The sequence below is a fragment of the Rana temporaria genome, chromosome 5 (assembly GCF_905171775.1).
Source record: "Rana temporaria chromosome 5, aRanTem1.1, whole genome shotgun sequence".
Taxonomy (NCBI): Eukaryota; Metazoa; Chordata; class Amphibia; order Anura; family Ranidae; genus Rana; species Rana temporaria.
The window spans coordinates 45,647,523-45,667,617 of NC_053493.1; the positions used below are offsets into that span (position 1 = coordinate 45,647,523).

Sequence of the window (20,095 nt, forward strand, 5' to 3'; positions counted from 1 at the left end):
TCCCATTCTTCTGATCTCGAGCACTAGAATGTGTGAGGAGACCTCTTTTAGTGGTATTCTACACCTATTCTGATGACATGGCTGACCAATTATGTGCAGGATTGATAATGTTGACCAAAAGGGGTGGCAACAAAATTAGTCATAGACCTGCATGCACATTGGCTTTAGTGGCCTTGTTGTCACAGCCAGAACTAGCTTTAATACATATTAAGGTGAGTATTACTGGATGTTACAAGTTTAATTTAAAATAAAGAGAGCTTTGGTTAAGGCACTTTTTTTAAGCTAGTTAGTTCAGTCCTAGCTAGACTCTCCCAGTTTTTTCAATGCTCCCTTGGTCAATGTTAGGTATTTACAGAGACGGTACTGAAAAGTCACTGAGGTTGGTTTACTAAAACTGGAGCGTGTGTTGCACATATGTTGAAAGTATGGTCAATACTTCCAATGTGAGAAGGGAGCGGGCCGGGTGAAACCAGAAGTGTTTTTATATTGAAAAGTTTCTACAATGACACAAACACATGACCTTCAGACTGATAGACTGGGTAGCAACTGCTATTGTGTTCATACAAAATAATACACATCTATATCTATAATAATAACATTCACATATACAGGAATAATGTCCTCAATGAACATAATAAACAATTGTACATGTGTTGATATGTTAATTAAATCACTTTCACCCTGTTTATAACCTTAACTATGCTCCCTCTTACCTGCAATGACACAAACACATGACTTTCAGACTGATGGACTGGGTAGCAACTGCTATTGCGTTCCCACCAGAAACAAAGGTCAGTCTTTTGGTTCCTGTGCTATTAGCAATGGTTCCATTAGAATGTGCTCTAAGTCATTCAGGCTTTTCACTCTATGCTGCCATCTACTGGAGATTTAATAGAAATGCCATGGGTTTTACTTTCTCCATTAGCAAAACTATAATCTTTTAGGTAGATTCAGGTAGATTAAATTAAATTTAGGGCGGCGTAGCCTAGCCTGTTTAGGCTACACCGCCGTAAATTACATGTTGTCCCTAAACAGGAAGAGCAAAAAGAATAAAACTGATGTGGCATTTATTACTGGCTTCAATTCCCAGTACAGAGAGTTTGAGCATATAGTCAAAAAATATTGGCCGATATTGCAGGAAGACCATGCCCTCACTAAAGTTTTAGGCAAAAAACCCAGTTTCATCTACAGAAGAGCCCCCTCCCTCCGTCACCATCTTGTACATAATGTTATAGACCCTCCCCAGCCCGTCAACATCTGCCCTGATCTTAAGGGATTTTTTAAATGCCAGAGGTGTCTAGCATGTAGGGTCACTAAAAAACAACCGAGAAGGAAAACAAGTTTCAAATCAAGGAATGATTTTAAAGAATACAAAATCAAGGAACTCATCACCTGCGAAACCACACACGTGACCTATGTCATCGAGTGCCCGTGTCATCTGCAATATGTGGGTAGAACCACACGACCCCTGAAAATAAGAATCCGTGAGCACATCAACAGGATTAGAGCAGGTTTCCCCAAACACCACCTCTCAAGACACTTTAAAGAATTCCACCAACAAGACCCTACTGGCTTGATCTTCTATGGGATCGACACAATTAAGGATAATTGGAGGGGGGGTAATAAGACCACTGCTATATCCCAAAACGAGACGAGCTGGATATACCGTTTGGGATCCTTGGTGCCCCATGGGCTGAATAAAGATATAGATCTCAATTGCTTCCTCGCCAACCCCTGAGTTACTGAAGTTCTAAATACATATGTTGTACTCATCTTAGTTAATGATATTGCAAAGGTTCCTTCATAGGATGGGAGCATGTCGCTCCAAAGATAGCCTTCATACATGACAATTGCTTATATAGCCTATGACCGATCCTGTTTATGTTATACCATCTAATACTTAGAAAGTCCCCATGAGCCTGCCCCAAGTGCCACTATGCACCCTTTTACTCTTTCTTTATTTTATCAATATGTCTTTTGATACACTCCACACACTCACTTGTGTTCTCCATTTGTGCTCCCACTTCTGGGCTCACACACATACTTGTCCTAAGAGGCACTATCAACTAATGCCCTCACTTCCCTGTACATAGTCCCTTTGGACTCACTATGAACGATTGTATACATGATGCCATCTATTATTATGCATACGCTACGTATGTCCTATTTGCCCATGTATGTATACTAGAACAGCGCTGTTGCCTTTAGGGGACAACCATGGGACCAGTCACCCTCACCCTCTTGACCTGAGGGTGTGTGCATTGTGCATACTTTCCTGATTCGAAGGTGTGTGCATTGTGTACAATCCCTTTTGAGCAATATACCCCTTAGTGGACATAATTTTCTCTGCCAATGCTAAGAGGGCAATTTCTGCCCCTACACATGCATGCACACATCTGTACACACTGGCATGCACACATCTGTATACACTGTTACAGCATCTCCTACACTATGCTTGCTGCATTGATTCCAGGCACGACCCAACCTCGTTAACCACACGTTGCCTATGGGATTCACTAGGAGACAATGTCTATAGTAATATGCATTACTCTGTTAGTATGTTGTCGTACTGATCTTTATTGTATATATGCTTACATCTGTTTGTCAGCTGGCGTCTACCATGGAAACTAGGAACACCCCGGGTCTCCAACTAAACAAGCCTAATTGGACGGGTGCTCACCAGCTTATTCACTGATTGGCTCTCGCCGCGTAGTGGGAGGGACCTTTCCATGGTGGCGTCTGCTATTTAAATCACTGTCAGCGGCATGCGTGTACCCGCTTCTGAAGACGTGAAAGAGACGAAACGTACGTAGAGCGGACACACGCAAGCCGGCACGCACTTCCGGGATAACCAGTGGACCACAGCTGATCACACGGTGGAACGCACGCCGTTCCTCAGGCTGGCGTGGATCGCTCCAACTGGTCACAAGTGCTGTGCTGGGAGGCTTGCTACGCTTACTAGCTGCCTACCTGCTCTCATCTTGCTTTTTATTATTTTGAATCGGAATCCTTTTCCCAGTTTGATGACTTTTTATAATTTTTAATCTTGTATATACATTTTACTTTGGTACATGCCAGCTTCGCGGCGGTACCATTAATAAAACCACCCCTGTTTGGAACTACTACCCTATGAGAAGTCCCTTTTTATTTTTATTTTTTCCCATTGGAGGAAGTTGAACATCAACAGGCCCGGTATTGACCACACCAGCAAAATACATCCGGACAACCCGAAAAGGCGAGGTATCTGGAAATCATCATTTTATGCACTTTACCCCTGCAGGGGTGAGTGCCTCTGGTGAGTGGGGGCCCAAAGGGGGAGCACCGGACCACTGCGAGAAGTCACATGAATTGTTGACTGTGAACACACTGTGATTGGATGCACATAGTCACGAACTACCATATGCTTACTTTGTGTATTTACATAGTTTAACACCTATGGACCACTAATCAATTTATTAATTTATTTTTTGTACACTTTTTGTACACTTTATTGCGTATATTTATATTTTGTTCACTGGAACATTTACATTTTGTTCACTGGATTTTTTTCACTGGATTATTTATTTGGTATTTCTGTGTACTTTCAGATGATTTCACTGGACTGTGGATCTGGAATCTCTGTGTACACTTAGCCCATTGCACTTGATTGTTGTACACCGGCTTTGATTGCCAGCGGCGAGGCCGCTTTACATATTTATATACTTATACATATACACATATATCATTTGCACTTTATTGTATTATTGTTCTGTTATGGACCCATGATATTTTGATTGTTAGTCATATTTTGTATAATACGCCACTCTGTTATATAGCATAGTGCTCGGGTTCTCTCTGAGCACTTCACTGAGGCACTTTTACCTTTTTCCACACCTAGACCTATTTGAGGTAGCTCCATTGGGTCTGATAAAAGTTCATTTAGTACCAATTTTCTGGTACCTATAGCCTCCAGTTGAGACAGCGCCACCACCCCCCACACCTTCTACATACACCGCCGTAAATTAGCTAGGCTAGTAGTGATTTTCAATCTACTTTCCTGCTAATCTATGGCGGCGTAGCCTCAAACGAGCGGGCGTAAGGGTGCCTATTTTAAATTGGTTGGAGGGGGGCGTGTTGTATGGAAATGAGGCTTGACCTCACGTTTTTTTAAGTTTTTTGTTACTGCGCATGCGCCGGCGCCTACATTTCCCAGTGCGCATTGCGGCTTAGGACGCTGTACAGGCCTATTGATTTTGACGTGGACGTAAACGACGTAACTCCCGATTCGCGGATGACTTGCGCAAGCGACGTAAAAAATTTGAACCTCGCGGCGGGAACGGCAGCCATACTTTAACATTGTTATTCCACTTCATAGGTGGAATAACTTTAGGCCGCCTAAGGCCTTACGGAAACAACGTAATTCGACTGCGGCGGCCGCGCGTACGTTCGTGAATCGACGTACAAGCTCATTTACATAATCTACGCCGGCCGCAATGGAAGCGCCACCTAGCGGCCATCCGAAACATTGCAATCTAAGATAGGACGGCGCAAGCCGTCGTATCTTAGATATGTTTAAGTGTATCTCTGTTAGAGAATACACTTAAACATAGGTCGGTGCAGATTCAGAGTTAGGTCGGCTTATCTGTAGATAAGCCGGCCTAACTCTTTCTGAATCTACCTATTTTTTTTCTGGGGTACCTGATTTAGACATCCCTTACACATGCACAATCAGGTTCAGCTGTGCATAGTAACCAATCAGCCTCTAACTTCAGCTTGTTCAATTCAGTTTTGACATAAAATGCAGAGCTACACCAGATTTTGCACTCTCCGGTTTTAGTAAATCAAAGCCCATCGTCTTCTTTAAAAGACTGTAAAACTGCAAAAACTCTGTACTGAAAATAGTTGAAGTAAAATTGTGTGGGATTCAACTTCTGTGTTTTATTGAAGAGTTAAGCTGCCTGTGAATGGTGCCAAGTCAGCAGGTGACCACACAGTCCAGATAGATTGGGTTTATGGAGATATGTAAATGCATAAAGCAGCATTTGAAACAGAACACTTTGAAGGGATTTCCTACAACTTTCTGTTGTATATAAAGGTTATGGAGCGAGGGGAAATCTCCCCAATAGGCAAGAGAAGGCAAAAACAACTGGCAGGGGTTTTACCCCTTCCCTACTCTATCCAAACTAATAAAAAAAAAAAAATTTGGCTTTAACTATATTGCATAAGTTCATGACTAATAAGTCACAATCTCGCTTTCTCTTTAATCTTCGGGATTTCAGCATGAATATGAAATGGCTAAACTTTACAAAGTCCTCTCTAAGATGTTCAGCTCAGGGAAAAGGTTATCCTGGGATGTATTTAAACAGCTTCCTTTCTGTGAGATTTCGGGTAATTATTTTCTAAGGCGTTCTTGTCATTCAGGAAACCATACTGCAATTTCACTGATGAGGCTGGTTTATCCAATCTTAACGAAATTTCACAGACAGTTATTGATGTAATTATAGCTAATGGCTGTGTTTGGGAATTCCAAACATTGTTAAACAAATTCCATATCACTCACCGAGTACAACAAATGCAATTTCCTTTGATAGGAACACTGCCACCCATTTGATTTCCATTGAATGTGTCCCTGTTACTTATGTTATACTTACTGCAGATGAGAGACTGGGGCTGATTTACTAAATAGACTGCAAGTACAGTAAAACCATGGTTTAAGAGTAACTTGGTTTGAGAGCATTTTGCAAGACAAGTGTAGCGCCCCCTTACTTTCAGAAAGGGCACTACGCTAAAGTTAGTGGGAGAATGAGAGAGATAAGTTGCTCTCATTCTTAATTTTGTTAAATTTGGCTGTCGCCAAACTCTGGATTGTTCTGTGGGTCAGTCTGCGTTCCAGGGATGTGGTGCCATCCCTGGGCAGTAGATGGCGCCAGAGAGGTCCAGGAGAAGTGGCTACCTCCCAGCAGCCAATGAGAGGCGTAGGCCATTGTTCTGAGTTCTTCACGGGTTCCTGGTTCCTGGTGCGGCACCCACCTTTAGGGTGTGCGCACAATCGCGGGCCCCACCACTATGGCCTACCTGGCCTGGGGTTGCGCGCTACGTGGAGTTCCTGACTCTGGGCCCTCCTGGCTCGGAGCAACTGATGCCACAAAGGGGCCCCAGTGACTTACTGGGTCCCCCTTCTTTTAAGGAGATCCCAAGCTGTATGCCGTTTGGTGGGGGATCGGCTTGAGGAGAACCCGGAGGCAGGTTATCCAAAAGGGCTTGAACGAACCATCGGGGATCTGGTGACCGGACAATTGACAGGTACACTTGCACTGTCAACCGGTGACCCCAACGTGATTGATTGGGAGGATTCGCTCTGCTGTTCACATTGTCAGCATTGAGCCTGTGGCAGAGGCCTCATCTGGCATCCTAAATTAATCAGAGCCAAGTCGGTGGCAGAGACTTGTTCCTTCCAGCAACTTAAAGTGACACTTTGGCTGCCAGGCTCGTGGCAGGAATCTGTCCGGGGGCACTTCACCCACTCTGGCTAAAGTGTTGACGTAGTTTTACGGCTGTAGGAAAGCAGGATTGCTTTTCACTATTCAAAGCCTGATACTGCAGAGTTCACTTTATTTCATCAACCTTTCCTGTCCACTTCAAGTTGATGTTGGTCGTGTTGGACCAAGAAATAAAGCATTCAGAAAACTTCACCTGCAGACTGGACATTCAATTACTGCTTTACTCACAACCTTCACCCCTAGACAACACATAGAGGTAACTTAATACGCCAATTCCAATTCAATAAGCGGCTCCTGAGGGGGTGGCGCTACACAAGCAACATTTTTAAATACATTTTGACTTGATATACAAGCGATGTCTTGATATACAAGTAGCGTCATGTCACAACTGAGTATAAAAGAGAAGAGAGGCGCCTCTAAGTGTAGCAATATGGTTACATTTAATTAATGTACATTTAGCAACATATTGCTACACTTTGAGGCGCCTCTCTTTTCTTTTATACTATGTAGCTCCTGCTGGATTTTGCTTCTAATCCCCTTGTGGAGGCTTCCATTGGTGGATGGACATTTTATGGTAACACAACCTGGTCACATTGCTATAATATTTTTATATGGACTATAAACTGAAGGACTTATGAATAAATGGCTGTGGAACGAATCACTTGAGTTTCCATTATTTCTTATGGGGAAATTTGCTTTGATATACAAGTACTCAGGATTACAAGCATGTTTCTGGAACAAATTATGCTTGCAATCCAAGGTTTTACTTTAGACTGTTCACTTTGCAAAGTGCATTTGCTCCAGAGCTTAGTAAATGAGCTGAAGCTATGCTGACTTTCATCATCCAATCACGTGCAAGAAAAAAAATGCTGTTTTTTTTATTTTCCTTGCACATGATTGGGTAGTCCTTGCAAAGTAAAGCTTTACCACATTTACTATGCTCGGGAGCAACTGCACTTTCAAAGGGTAAAGTCTATTTGCCTTAAAGTGAAGTTCCACCCAAAAATGGAACTTCCACTTTTTGGAACCCTCCCCCCCTCCGGTGTCACATTTGGCACCTTTCAGGGGGACTGGGAAGCAGATACCTGTCTAATACAGGTATTTGCTCCCACTTCCTGGCATAGATCACCTTGGTGATCTACGCCACTTCCGGTGCCTATTCTGTCCTCCCCCGCTGTCTTTTCGGAGACACACAGGTCCCAGAAGACATAGTGGCTGCCGATCATGCACATCGGATCCGGCGTCACGCCACAGGCCCTATAGCTCTTAAAGCGGCCATTGTACACCTATGAAGGTTTGCGCCAAAATACCGCAGTATAATAGCAGCAGCTGGTCGGTAAGCAGTTAAACAATTCAACTTTAAAGTGTTTGTCACCCTAGCATTTTATATTCCTGATTTGTGCGTGCTGTACCATGTACTTGTATGGAAAAGTATCCTGTTCCAATTATATTGCTTCCTAGAGGCGATTCAGTTCGCATGTGTAGCGCTATACAAGTCATTCATTCATTCATTCATTCCTCTGTGTGAATTCCCTGGTGTTCCTGCCAGTCCCCCTGCTTTTCTATTAGAAACTGACCACACTAAGCATACAGTTGTGGTCAGTTCCCTAGCTATGCTGGGAACTCAGCCTGCTGTCCTCCAATGATCAGACTTGTGCTGACACGCCCCCCCCCCACTCCGCACAGCCATTCACTGGAGATTTCAGTGTGCTGTTGCTTCTTCCCCCCCCCCCCCCCCCCCAGCTCTTATGCAGCTGAGAACAGAGGCAATGTATTCACTTTTAAAAAGGGAGGAAAAAGGGTATTTGTAATTTGTAAAAAATTTTGACTTTCATTTCAGTTTTGAACTGAATGGGTTGTTTTTCAAGGTTTTCACTTTTAAACACTGATATAAGCTGAAAAAAAAGTATTTCTGTAAACTTTATGAAGTTTTTATTCTTTATAAAAATGCACATCTCAGTCCCATTTTCTTTGAACATGTATAACTTTTGACCTTACTCAATCCTTTGGTGATTGCTTTAAAGGAAACTATTACTAGGAGGAACATTCTGTCTGATGTCGGTCACCTCTGTGATTGCTTCCCCTCTCTTCTTTGCTGCTATGTCCACTATGTCAAAGACTTTTCTTCTGAAAGAGCATCAATCATTTATGCTTTGCTAATCACTTTTGGCTTTTCAATCATGCATTTAAATCGAAAAGAATCTATTTTTGTAGCAAAGTCCTCTAAAGATGATGTTTTGGATTTTTGATATTAAAAGCCCTAAGTGTCATATTTTACATTTCCAAAGAAATGCACATCAGTATAATGAAAGAGAAGCTGTCACCATAAAAAAACTGGTAGTGGTGTTCACCTCTAGGCACCTGCAGTTAATGTATAATTCCAGGTATGGATATATTTACATAGTTACAGTGATCCACCTTGGGTATATAGTATATACTCAGTGGCGTACCATCAGGGGTTGCAGAGGTCGCAGGGAGTGCTGCCTCCCTAAAACGGGGGGGGGGGGCGTAAGAGGAGGAACTGATCCCCTGTATGCAGCAGCTGAAAGCCATTGTCTTCCCCTCTTCCTCCCACTGCTTTCAGCTGCTGCATACAGGGGATCGGTTCCTCCACTTGCCCCCCCCCCCCACTGATTACACTCTCTGTGTCTCCTTCTCTGTGCCTCCTGCCCATTTGTGTGTCTGTACACACATGCGCCTTTAGTGATGGGGCCGCTGAGTAGAGGACAGTCTAATCTCCGACCCCTCCATGCTGCCTGCCTGTGTCTTCCCTGCCCCTGCCACTCTGTGAGCTGGTTGCGTCTCCTCCCCTCACCTCTGCCTCTCAGTCTCCTCTGGTGTCTCCTCGCCTCCCTCTGCCTCTCAGTCTCCTCTGGTGTCTCCTCACCTCCCTCTGCCTCTCAGTCTCCTCTGGTGTCTCCTCACCTCCCTCTGCCTCTCAGTCTCCTCTGGTGTTTCCTCACCTCCCTCTGCCTCTCAGTCTCCTCTGGTGTCTCCTCACCTCCCTCTGCCTCTCAGTCTCCTCTGGTGTCTCCTCACCTCCCTCTGCCTCTCAGTCTCCTCTGGTGTCTCCTCATCTACCTCTGCCTCTCAGTCTCCTCTGGTGTCTCCTCACCTCCCTCTGCCTCTCAGTCTCCTCTGGTGTCTCCTCACTTCCCTCTGCCTCTCAGTCTCCTTTGGTGTCTCCTCACCTCCCTCTGCCTCTCAGTCTCCTCTGGTGTCTCCACACCTCTCTCTTAAAATTATTACTTCCCCTAACCTGTCCTCAGTCATGGCGGTGGCACGGCCGGGGGTGCATGCTTTCTACCTGGAGCCAGTCTGGGTGACAGAAATCCTGCAAGCAAGTTCAGCAAGTGGTGAGAGGAGCATGGGTGGGAGGAGGGGGTATGTGGATGGGATGAGAAGATTATACAGTCCAGGATACTGACAGGGTTGGGGGATTTCTACACATTGGGTGGTACTGAGACTTCCCTGGATTCCCCCTATACTGGGAACACCCCATGTGTGGGAGAGTTAAAGGAGCCAGCATGTGTGACATGAAGGGACCCCAACACTACCATAATCATTAGAGGTGGCAGTGGCGACCCTGTCAATGCCGCCTCCCTGTCACATTTGAATTTACAGCTGGACAGGAGGGGAGGCAGGGGGGCCAAATACTGGAACCAATCAGCTGTTTTTTTCCTCATGGCAGTCGCTGAGCCTGGGTTCACACAGCTCCTTCAACTTGTCGCCCAGGTACCGACTGACAGGTGATCAATCCCTTAGTGTCCGGTTACCTCGATCTCTGGTGGTTTGTCCAGGCCCTTTTGGACCGCCAGCCTCTCAATGGCGCTCCCCAGACTGATTCCCCACAGAACAGCAGTACAGCTTGGGATCTTCAAAGGTGGGAACCCAGTTACTCACTGGGTCCCCGTCGCTGTTCAGATGCTCTGGACCAAGATGGCTTCGGAACCAGGAACACCGCGGGGCACGCATGCCCCGGCCAGGTAGGCCATAACGCCGGGGCTCCGTGGTGTGGCCACCCTAAAGGTGGGTGCCACACTGGACGAAGAAGACCCAGAACCAATGGCGTCTGCCCCATAAATACCCCTCCCCAGCATGCACAGCGAGGACAAACCCTCCTGATTGGCTGCTGGGAAAGAGCACCCAGACCTTGACTCCACTGCTGCCACCTGCAGCACTGGGGCTGGAAGAACACTCCAGTACAACAGGATAAGCCTACAGCACATATAAAAAGAGATTAAAATCTATAAAAAACAGAAATTGTCAGCATAGAAAAAATCACAAACAGCGCTAATAGTGGTATGTTCTAGCGTAAATCCCAAAAAGGAACCACTTATACACTCGGTGCAGAATAAAAGAGTGTGTCAGTAAAATAAAGAAAAGTCCATTGATACAGTGTCCGATATAAGGAAGAAATCAGATAGCAAACACCTTCCACCCGAATTCCTTAAAGGGCACCACGTGGGACAAAGTAAGCCCCCTCTGGGGTGCGAACTCACCGAAACACAATGAATACAAGGCGATGTATAATATCTCCAAACTGACAAAACTCTTCAGGTAGGGTAATCAGAAACATCTGCTAGTAGTCTCCCAAACAGACCAAAAAAACACAGAGAAATGCCATAGCGTAATTCCGTTTTTAATGGTAGTGTAAAACAAGAACCCCACAGCACAGATTCCCCTCAATCAATGCACGTACATGTAAATAAAATCAATAGCGCAACATAGTCACCATCTCCAAGGACTGGAGTAGCATCATACTGGCCTGGTGTAATCTCGTGGGAGACAGACTGTCCTGGTTCCAGCAGAGGCTCTGGTGGAGCGCATAGGTCACTTCCTGAGCGTCGTGATAAGCCACGCCCTGACGCGTTTCGTCATAGGACTTCGACAGAGGGCGTGACTTCACGACTGCAGACGCTAATATAAATAGGCAAACCCATTGAGCACCGCTCCAATCGCCGTGTAGTGGAGGGCGGGCATTGGTGCTTGTCCCGCCTACCTCTAATCACTGCCAGCATATGGGAACGAGCAAACAACGGTCTCCACAGAATAATCTGTCTCGTACACCACAATGCGGCACAGCCACTCAACAGAGCAGAGGGGCAGCATGTGGAGTAATAACAGACCTCAAAAAACTCCACATGCTGCCCCTCTGCTCTGTTGAGTGGCTGTGCCGCATTGTGGTGTACGAGACAGATTATTCTGTGGAGACCGTTGTTTGCTCGTTCCCATATGCTGGCAGTGATTAGAGGTAGGCGGGACAAGCACCAATGCCCGCCCTCCACTACACGGCGATTGGAGCGGTGCTCAATGGGTTTGCCTATTTATATTAGCGTCTGCAGTCGTGAAGTCACGCCCTCTGTCGAAGTCCTATGACGAAACGCGTCAGGGCGTGGCTTATCACGACGCTCAGGAAGTGACCTATGCGCTCCACCAGAGCCTCTGCTGGAACCAGGACAGTCTGTCTCCCACGAGATTACACCAGGCCAGTATGATGCTACTCCAGTCCTTGGAGATGGTGACTATGTTGCGCTATTGATTTTATTTACATGTACGCGCATTGATTGAGGGGAATCTGTGCTGTGGGGTTCTTGTTTTACACTACCATTAAAAACGGAATTACGCTATGGCATTTCTCTGTGTTTTTTTGGTCTGTTTGGGAGACTACTAGCAGATGTTTCTGATTACCCTACCTGAAGAGTTTTGTCAGTTTGGAGATATTATACATCGCCTTGTATTCATTGTGTTTCGGTGAGTTCGCACCCCAGAGGGGGCTTACTTTGTCCCACGTGGTGCCCTTTAAGGAATTCGGGTGGAAGGTGTTTGCTATCTGATTTCTTCCTTATATCGGACACTGTATCAATGGACTTTTCTTTATTTTACTGACACACTCTTTTATTCTGCACCGAGTGTATAAGTGGTTCCTTTTTGGGATTTACGCTAGAACATACCACTATTAGCGCTGTTTGTGATTTTTTCTATGCTGACAATTTCTGTTTTTTATAGATTTTAATCTCTTTTTATATGTTTGTATTTTATTAAACGGCTGCTTTTTTTAATTTAATTTACTGTAATACACAGATGATCGATTCATTGACAACCCTCTGTTATTGATTATTGTACATTTTCTGTCCATTTTGGCGCCGGGAGGTGTATTATAGGCCTACAGTACACCTTCTGTTCCAAGCCTACAGCACAGCCAAGCTGAGACAGAGACCCTATTTTACAACTAACAATTTTGGATCAGTGTGTAACTACACTCTGATCCACCCTTAAATTTAAATAGCACCAGTACCATAAAGTACATAGGCGCTACATCAGCATAGCCACCTGTTGCCTTTAATCAGGGGTACATATGACTGGATTGCAACGCAGGAGCATACTGGAATTGTGACACAGTTGTCCCTAACAGGAAGTGTCTAAGCAGGGACCTTCATGTCAGATCACCATGTAATTCTTAATGAACACTGCAGATTTAAAAAGATTGAATTAAAATGACATCACGATTTAAGCTTCTGTTGGAGTCTACTAGTAATTGGGTTTAGATCTGCATTAAGTAACTTTATCTTGGCAGGTAATCGTTAAGACAAAGCAGAGTTTGTGATGAATAACCAGATTCAAATGAGATTTGGACAGTGAAATAAACCTAAAGCTTTTCCTGAAACTATAGAGTTTCCAGGATTTCACACGTCGATCTATAGAAGATGGAATGATTTATGGGTGGAAGATAAATCCCCTGTCGTCCAGAACACCAAACTGTACAAAATCAAGTTGATTAACATAAGAAAGCACAAGAGTATCAAGCCAGCGTCCTGATGAGATATGAGAGCAGAAAATTCCTACAAGAGGCTGGTCAATGAACTTGACCTGTATCTCCAAAACTCTTCTAAAATTAATTTTGTGCATTTATCAAACTGACAGCTTTACTCCCGTTACCAGCTCCTCATATTGTAGAAATGGCGTACACATCCATAACAATAATTCTGTTGTTTACAGATGGGATTTATTCTTCTGTGTCCAGAGGCTGCATTTTTTATTTGCACTTTAATTTATTTCTGGCAGGAAGTTGGTATGTTCTTGATTAATGAAAGTGCTATCGTGAGTATAAAGGTCAAGTGCTGTGCACATTTCTGGATAATGTTGTTAAATAGAGGACAGTACTGGGAAACAGAAGACTCGTCATAATTAACAAAAAAAAACTGTAATCATCAAGACATGAGCGGCCTTCTCAGATGGTCAGATTAACTGCTTGCCGACCAGCCGCCGCAGTTTTACGGCAGCAGGTCGGCTCTGCTGGGCGAGATCACGTAGATCTACGTCATCTCTCCCAGCAGCCAATAGGAGCTCCCGGTCCTGTCAGGGGAGAAATGCCTGACTGTCTATTCATACAATGTATGGACAGCGATCAGTCATTTCCCCTAGTGAGTCCACCCCCCCTACAGTTAGAACACACCCAGGGAACATACTTAACCCCTTCCCTGACCCCTAGTGTTAACCCCTTCCCTGCCAGTGGCATTTTTATAGTAATCAATGCATTTTTATAGCACTGATCGCCAATGGTCCCAAAAATGTGTCAGAAGTGTCCGCCATAATGTCGCAGCACCGAAAAAAACGCTGATCGCCGTCATTACTAGTAAAAAAATAATATTAATAAAAATGCCATAAAACTACCCCCTATTTTGTAAACACTATGGGCCAGATTCACATAGAATCGCGCTACGCTGCGGCGGCGTAACGTATTACATTTACGTTACACCGCCGCAAGTTTTCAGAGTAAGTGCTTGATTCACAAAGCCTTTGCCTGTAAACTTGCGGCGGCATATCGTAAATCCGCCCGACGTAAGCCCGCCTAATTCAAATGGGGCGGGGACCATTTAAATTAGGCGCGTTCCCGCGCCGAACGTACTGCGCATGCTTCGTCCCTAAAATTTCCTGACGTGCATTGCGCTAAATGCCGTCTCAAGGACGTCATTGGTTTAGACGTTAACGTAAATGGCGTCCAGCGCCATTCACGGACGACTTACGCAAAAAAACGTGAAATTTCTAATTTCGACGTGGGAACGACGGCCATACTTAACATTGGCTAGACCACCTAGAGGGCAGCTTTAGTTTTATCTCTACGGAAACGGCGTAAATTTACAGCGACGGGCAAAGCGGACGTTCGTGAATCGGCGTAACTAGTCATTTGCATATTTGCATATTCTACGCCGATCGCAATGGAATCGCCACCTAGCGGCCGGCCTAGAATTGCAGCCTAAGATCCGACGGTGTAAGTCACTTGCACCTGTCATTTCTTAGGGCTATCTATGCGTAACCTGATTCTATGAATCAGGCGCATAGATACGACAATCATATCTCAGAGATACGACGGCATATCAGGAGATACGCCGTCGTATCTCTTTTGTGAATCTGGCCCTATAACTTTTGCGCAAACCAATCAATAAACGCTTATTGCGATTTTTTTTTTACAAAAAATATGTAGAAGAATACGTATCGGCCTAAACTGAGGAAAAAAAATGTTTTATTATATATTTTTGGGGGACATTTATTATGGTAAAAAGTAAAAAATATAATTTTTTTTCAAAATTGTCGCTCTATTTTTGTTTATAGCGCAAAAAATGCAGAGGTGATTAAATACCACCAAAATAAAGCTCTATTTGTGGGAAAAAAAGGACGCCAATTTTGTTTGGGAGCCACGTCGCACGACCGCGTAATTGTCAGTTAAAGTGACGCAGTGCTGAATCGCAAAAAGTGCTCTGGTCTTTGACCAGCAATATGGTCCGGGGCTTAAGTGGTTAAAGTGCATCTCTAGGAAAAACATATTTTTTTCAGTTTTGGAAAGAGTAGGAAAGGGATAGACCCTATGTTAAGTTTTTGTTCCTACACAGAAGTGGAAAAGAAGACGTTAACCCTGATTAAAAAAGGAGGAGTGCACCTTGTTTCCAAAAATAAGTCCAAAAGAGTTTCACATGCTTCTCCAAAAAACACCAAAAAATATATATCTATGCATGCTAGGTTCACATCTATGCAGGTTGCAGTTGCGGGGTATTCCCCGCTAACAGCTAAATGTAAACAAAAGGATGTCGACATAAAAATATATATATGGCGGTCCCCCCTCAATCCATGCCAGGCCCTTCAGGTCTGCTACAGGTTTTAAAGTGACACTAAAACTTCACAAACATCATACTTACCTCCACTGTGCAGCGCGTTTTGCACAGTGTGGCACCGAACCTCGTCTTCTGGGGTCGCGGCTCCTCCTCGCATTGGTAAACCCCCTGGGAGAAGCGCTCTCCGGGGGGGTTACCTTGCGTGCGCACACTCCCAAGTTCAGCATTTGCATCTATAGACACAGAATGCCGTACTCTACCCCCCCCCCCCCCCCCCCCCCGGCGCCCACATCATTGGATTTGATTTACAGCAGCGGGAACCAATGGCTGCGCTGCTATGATGCCGCGTACACACAACCGTTTTTCATGTTCTAAAAAATTAAGTTTTTAAGGGTCTAGAAAAAACAACGTTTTTTTCAACCCGATCATTAAAACGGCCTTGTCTACACACGATCGTGAAAAAAAATGCTCTAGCAAAGCGCGGTGACGTACAACACGTACGACGGCACTATAAAGGGGAAGTTCCATGCGGATGACGCCACCCTTTGGGCTGCTTTAGCTGATTCTGTGTTAGTAAAAGACGATTCACGCTTTTCTGTCTGTTACAGCGTGATGAATGTGGTTACTCCATTACGAGCGGTAGTTTTACTAGAACGAGCGCTCCCGTCTCATAACTTGCTTCTGAGCATGCGTGGATTTTTCACGTTGTTAAAGCCCACACACGACCATTTTTACAACCTTAAAAACAACAATGTTAAAAACGTTGTGAAAAAATAGAGCTTGTTTGAAAAAAATGTTGGCCATTTTTTAGAACCCGAAAAATGCTCTGAAGCGCACACACGATCGTTTTTAACGACATTAAAAAAAAACGTCATTTTTTAGAACCCGAAAAACGGTCGTGTGTATGCGGCATCAGTCTATCCAGTCAAGAGCTGAGAACCTGGGGCACAGAGGAAGAGCTTGTCTCCACCGAGGGAATGAACGAGCTCAGGTGAGTAAAACGGGGGGTGGGGTTGGGGGGCTGGTCAAGGTGAAAAAACACAAGGGTTTAGAGAACAGCACCCTATGTCAAAATTTAAAGAAAACTGTGTGGGGTCCCTATCCAAATCCATACCAGACGCTTAGGTCTAGTATGGATTTTGGGGGGAACCCCATGCTAAAATAAAAAAATGGCAAAATCTATCGGGCGGTGTGGGGGGGGGGGTGACTTATTGAAATCTAGAAGGCCCCTTTGACAAGGGGTGCCCCCAGATGCCACCCCCCCCTATGTGAATGAGTAGGGGTACAAAGTAATTGTCAGTTAAAGCGACGCAGTGCCGAATCGCAAAAAGTGGCCTGGTCTTTAACCACCAAAATGGTCTGGAGCTGAAGCAGTAAAAGTAACACAGTGCTGTATTGCAAAAAAAGGTCTGATCATGAAGGGGGTAAATCTTCCAAAGCTTAAGTGGTTAAAGCGGGAGTTCACCCATTTATTTATTTTTTTACCTTTTCCCCTTAGATTCCTGCTCGTTTTGTCTAGGGGAATCGGCTAGTTGTTTTAAAATATGATCCGTACTTACCCGTTTTCGAGATGCATCTTCTCCGTCGCTTCCGGGTATGGGTCTTCGGGAGCGGGCGTTCCTTCTTGATTGACAGTCTTCCGAGAGGCTTCCGACGGTCGCATCCATCGCGTCACTCGTAGCCGAAAGAAGCCGAACGTCGGTGCGGCTCTATACTGCGCCTGCGCACCGTTGTTCGACTTCTTTCGGAAAATCATGACGCGATGGATGCGACCGTCGGAAGCCTCTCGAAAGACTGTCAATCAAGAAGGAACACCCAGTCCCGCAGCCCATACCCGGAAGCGGCGGAGAAGATGCATCTCGTAAACGGTAAGTACAGGTCATATTTTAAAACAACTAGCCGATTCCCCTAGACAAAACGAGCATTCATCTAAGGGGAAAATGTGTTCTCTATGGGTGAACCTCCGCTTTAATAGGAAAAAGCCTGAAAAAAAGAATGTAGTTACCCCATGTAAGGGCTGGTATGCTGTTATTATATTACATTTTTGATCTTGGGTTTAGCTACACTTTAAATACAAGTGATCCCCACTGGTGTATTGTGTGATCCACTGTACAGTATAACCGATATCACATTTCATTGTAATAGCAGGATCCTAGAAAGATCCAGGCAGTGTGTATAACAATTGAGGATTTCTCTTTCAATGCTCAGTGGCTACTGAATGCCTTTATGCTGTTCCTATATAAATGAAAGAAAGGTCTGAGTTTATCATTACAGGTTATATGTTTTCTGGAATATTAGCCTGGTACCATGGGAAATATTACCTTGTATCACTGCACCTCATATCCGGTTATGGATGTGTTATTAGTTCATATACGCTTCTATAGTTCTCCCTGCTGTGCTCATGTACTATTCCTCCTTATCCGTTCAATTATCTGTGCATGATATTCTTTGATAAGGTGTATTAGCCGTTGGGGAAACTAAAATGCTCTTCCTATATAAAGAAAATAACAACTTTGAAGCAGTGTGGTTAGCAGAAATTTACATTTCCAGTCTTACGGAGACGCAGTATACTGTTTTGAAATAAAGAGATGCTGAAATCCTTAAAGTGGTTGTGAATTTTTTATTTTTTTTGCATTAAAATAACAAACATGCCTATACTTACCTGGACTGTACAATGGTTTTGCACAGAGCAGCCCTGATTCTCTTTTTCTGGGGTCCCCCGCGGGCACTCCAGGCCCCTCCTCTTCATCGGGTGCACTAGGGTTGCCACCTTTTCACCAAGCCAAACCCAAACACTTTAGTGGTGCCCACAGCAATTTTTTTTTCAGTTTACACTATAGGATTGTAAAAGGCCTGGGACACCTTTGGGTGCCCCAATAAGAGTAGTACTGCAATTAGGCGCACTCCCGCGCCTAACATACTGCGCATGCTCCGTTTTGAAATTTTCCCGCAGTGCTTTGCGCAAAATGACGTCGCACCGACGTCATGTTTTCAACTTCGACGTGAGTTACGTCCTTTCCTATTCACGGACGACTAACGCAAAAAAATTAAATTTGACGCGGGAACGACGGCCATACTTTAACATGGCAAGTCTATCTATACGCCACATAATAGCAGCTTTAACTATACGCCGGGAAAAGCCGACTAGCGACGATGTAAGAGAATGCGACGGCCGCGCGTACCTTCGTGGATCGCCGGAAAAAGCTAATTTGCATACCCAACACGGAAAATGACGCAAACTCCACCCAGCGGGCGCCGAAGTATTGCACCTACGATCCGAAGGCGTACGAAGCCGTACGCCTGTCGGATCGAAGTCAGAAGCCGTTGTATCTTGGTTTGAATATTCAAACTAAAGATACGATGCAGCAAATTTGAAAGTACGCCGGTGTATCAGTAGATACGCCGGGGTACTCCTTCTGTGAATCTGGCCCCTTAAGTCCAAAGTTCCACTTTAAGTGCAAACTGAACTGAAGGCGGATGTGCACACTGAAGTAACCTGAATCCGTATTCATTTGTTCAGCCTGCGTGAAAGGACATTAAAATAAGTGTCAAGTATTGCTACAGGCATGCTAAATGGACATTTATTTATTTTGTAGCTTTGGCATGTCATAAGCAGGGCTTTTTTTCAGGGGGAACTTGGGGGAACTCAGTTCCACCACCTCTGGCTCAGACCCTTTGGTGCCTACTCACCACAATCACTTGTAAACACAGAAGTCTGGTTTCTGTGTTTACAAGTGACAGCTCTGCACTCTGTGTGTAACCCCCCCCCCCCTGAACTCTGTATTCTGTATGTAATGCAATCCTGATATTTAATGCCCCTTTAAGACCCTTCTACTGTTTGAAATCTGAACGTGGTTGTGTTCCTGCACCTATTTTCTGAGAAAAAAAGCTCTGGTCATATGTGCTATTGTAGGCCGATAAATCAGGAACTGTGGCCCTGATTCACAGAGACTTACGCTGACGTAAGTCCGAATGTGCGCCGTCGTATCTATGCGCTCATTCTTAAAATGAGATACGCCTGAATTTTGCCAAGATACGACCAACGTAAGTCTCCTACGCCGTCGTATCTTGGGTGCATATTTACGCTGGCCGCAAGGGGCGCTTCCGTTGATTTACGTGTCGAATATGTGAATGAGCTAGATACGCCGATTCACGAACGTACTTGCGCCCGTCGCTGTAATCTACGTCGTTTTACGTAAGGCGTTTTTCCGGCGTAAAGTTAAACCACCAAACACCTGGTCTAAGTCGTTTAGGATATGGACGTCGGAAGTGCCGTCGGATTTTACGTCGTTTACGTAAGTCGTACGTGAATGGGGCTGGGCGTAAGTTAGGTTCACGTCGTATGCATTGAGCCGTCGTATCGTAGGGAGTATTTGCAACGTGATTCTGAGCATGCGCGCGCATGCGCCGTTCATTCGGCCATGCATTCACATGGGGTCACGATTCATTATAATACTACACGCCCACTGCCTTGCTACTTTGAATTAGGAGGGCTTACGCCGACCC

The 20,095-nt window shown here is 44.8% G+C and overlaps 1 protein-coding gene across 1 annotated transcript in view; it reads left to right on the plus strand.

The window, feature by feature from the left end:
* PLXDC2 (plexin domain containing 2) overlaps positions 1 to 20,095 on the plus strand; it is a 696,254-nt gene that overhangs the window by 602,162 nt on the left and 73,997 nt on the right. The gene's annotated exons all lie outside the window — the stretch shown is intronic.